At 56.4% G+C, this 2,753-nt stretch overlaps 1 long non-coding RNA gene across 1 annotated transcript; it reads left to right on the forward strand.

Annotated features, from left to right (window-relative positions):
* The first annotated feature begins 207 nt into the window (after nt 1-207).
* On the forward strand, nt 208-574 carry LOC129200858 (uncharacterized). The gene is made up of 3 exons (XR_008575132.1): nt 208-278; nt 373-412; nt 518-574. It is a non-coding gene; the product is annotated as an uncharacterized LOC129200858 (long non-coding RNA).
* Nucleotides 575-2,753: the final 2,179 nt, after the last annotated feature.

Below are 2,753 nucleotides of genomic sequence, written 5' to 3' on the forward strand. Positions count from 1 at the left end.
TCTGGAATTGTTTAGCTCTCGCTCGGCATCTGGCTGACTTGTTTAATTATCTTGGTGTTTTTTTATTTCCAGATGCAGAGAGAGAGGAAGCGCACCAAAGAGCAGCACAGGAGGGGAGCAGAGCGCCGTAAGGAGGTGGGTCGGCCAGTGGAGTCGGAGGGAAGATGTGGCTGGTGCCTACATGACTCCATTCAGATTTGTGTGTGGCTTTTATTTTGAAGGTGCAAAGGTGGATATGGACCCCGTCAGACACAGACACGGGAGGTGACTCGGGCCAGGTGAGCGGCGACTAGCGGGCTGAAGTACAGCAGTTATTTTTCTGGTGTTGCATTGCTGTTTAAGGTACAGGGATCCTTTGTTTGTGTTTTCTAGGTGGGGCGCAAGGACGGCAGCCCAAAACGACGGAGGCCAGGTGAGCAAGCGGCTGAGGTCAAGGAGGGGGAGGTAGGAATCGGTGCGGGCAAGCCGCAGTTTTGGGCAGCGTCTGAGCACGTGCCTCTCGCTTGATTTTTGGCAGGTGCCGCAGGGAGCCTCGGAGGGGCGAAGCCGCGTGCCGACGAGCGTTCCGAGAAGGTGAGGCGCTTGTCAGTGTCTAATAGCAAAGCAGTATAAGGCAACTTGTTTGAGCTTTTCCCTCTGGTTTTGCAGGCGCTGCGTGGCCACCTTTTGGACCGGATGTCCGTTTGAGGTGAGCTGGAGGAACGGCGAGGGCGGTTGTGGGAGCGGTGACTTCTGACAAACGTAGGAGTAATTTTGTGTCTCTTGGCGTCTTAGGTGCCACGAGGGATGACGGCTGCAGGGGTCAGTCTCTGGACCGAGCAGGTGAGCGGAAAGACAGGGTGCTTCTGAGGAGAGGGGGGCGTTGTGGGCAAGGTTGGTGTTGACCGGTGCGATGCTGACTGACAGCAATGTTTTGTTTGTTTTGGTGATGTGTTTACTCTAGGTGAAGAGGGTCCAGACGACTGCCGGAAGATCCCAGTTAGCCGATGCACAATGTGCATGTTGTTTGTTGTGGATGGATTCAGATCCTCGGCCCTCTGAAAGCTAAGTTGAGGGACCGGGGCCAGGGAGGGAGCAGGCCGAGGAGGGGGCAAGTTTGGGGGTCGCAGGGGAGATGTGTTGCGGTTAGCGTAGGGGCAAGAGCTGTCTGGCAGCGGTCCCCTAGGGTGGGCAAAGGGAGCGGGTTACTTGTCAACACAATACTAGGCTGTGTTGGGCAGGGCAGTTCCAGCCTGTGTCTGTGGTATGTTTGTTGTGTGTCTTGTCCTGTGTGTCTCAGCCCTTCCTCGGGTCTCAACGCCCTCTTTGCGCTCAAAGGGCACGGCATGCTTCTCGGGCGCCATCCCTAGGCTCTCAAACGCCTGTATTCATCGGTGTAGCGCCAACGGGGCGCTTCTTTTGCTTGCCCTGCAAGCTTACGGCGTGGATTGTTCTTGCGTGTCGGAAGCTTCCGGCGGGTCCTCTTTTTGCAGCCTAGTCCTAGGCCGCATCGGGAGCTCTGCTCTCCAGCCGTCCGTTCTCAGGGACCGAGGCTTCTTCTCTGCGTCGTTACATTCTTAGGTCTTGAAGAGAGGCTTCTTGCCGCATCCCTCGCCCTGGTTTTGACCGTAGCTTCTTACAACTGGCTATCACGGTCCATTCTTTTCTGGGGTTGCCATAGAGCTTCTGCGCCCGGACGTCGTGCCCTGTAGGTCGCCTTGCATGGCAGCCTCTCCGGTCCGGGAGTCGTTCCTCTCACTGAGAGTTTTCTCTCACTTGTGATTTGTGTTGTTTGTAGCATTCTGTGTAGCGTTGATCCCCGTGCGTGTGTGTCTTGGGCGTGGAGCTGCTCTGCCCGGGGCTGTCGAGTCCAGGGTTGGGTGGAATAGCAAGAAGAGGGTCCAGTTAGTGTGTCAGTATGGCCAGTCTGGAATTGTTTGGCTCTCGCTCGGCATCTGGCTGACTTGTTTAATTATCTTGGTGTTTTTTTATTTCCAGATGCAGAGAGAGAGGAAGCGCACCAAAGAGCAGCACAGGAGGGGAGCAGAGCGCCGTAAGGAGGTGGGTCGGCCAGTGGAGTCGGAGGGAAGATGTGGCTGGTGCCTACATGACTCCATTCAGATTTGTGTGTGGCTTTTATTTTGAAGGTGCAAAGGTGGATATGGACCCCGTCGGACACAGACACGGGAGGTGACTCGGGCCAGGTGAGCGGCGACTAGCGGGCTGAAGTACAGCAGTTATTTTTCTGGTGTTGCATTGCTGTTTAAGGTACAGGGATCCTTTGTTTGTGTTTTCTAGGTGGGGCGCAAGGACGGCAGCCCAAAACGACGGAGGCCAGGTGAGCAAGCGGCTGAGGTCAAGGAGGGGGAGGTAGGAATCGGTGCGGGCAAGCCGCAGTTTTGGGCAGCGTCTGAGCACGTGCCTCTCGCTTGATTTTTGGCAGGTGCCGCAGGGAGCCTCGGAGGGGCGAAGCCGCGTGCCGACGAGCGTTCCGAGAAGGTGAGGCGCTTGTCAGTGTCTAATAGCAAAGCAGTATAAGGCAACTTGTTTGAGCTTTTCCCTCTGGTTTTGCAGGCGCTGCGTGGCCACCTTTTGGACCGGATGTCCGTTTGAGGTGAGCTGGAGGAACGGCGAGGGCGGTTGTGGGAGCGGTGACTTCTGACAAACGTAGGAGTAATTTTGTGTCTCTTGGCGTCTTAGGTGCCACGAGGGATGCCGGCTGCAGGGGTCAGTCTCTGGACCGAGCAGGTGAGCGGAAAGACAGGGTGCTTCTG

This window comes from Grus americana, unplaced genomic scaffold, assembly GCF_028858705.1.
Source record: "Grus americana isolate bGruAme1 unplaced genomic scaffold, bGruAme1.mat scaffold_580, whole genome shotgun sequence".
Classification (NCBI taxonomy): Eukaryota; Metazoa; Chordata; class Aves; order Gruiformes; family Gruidae; genus Grus; species Grus americana.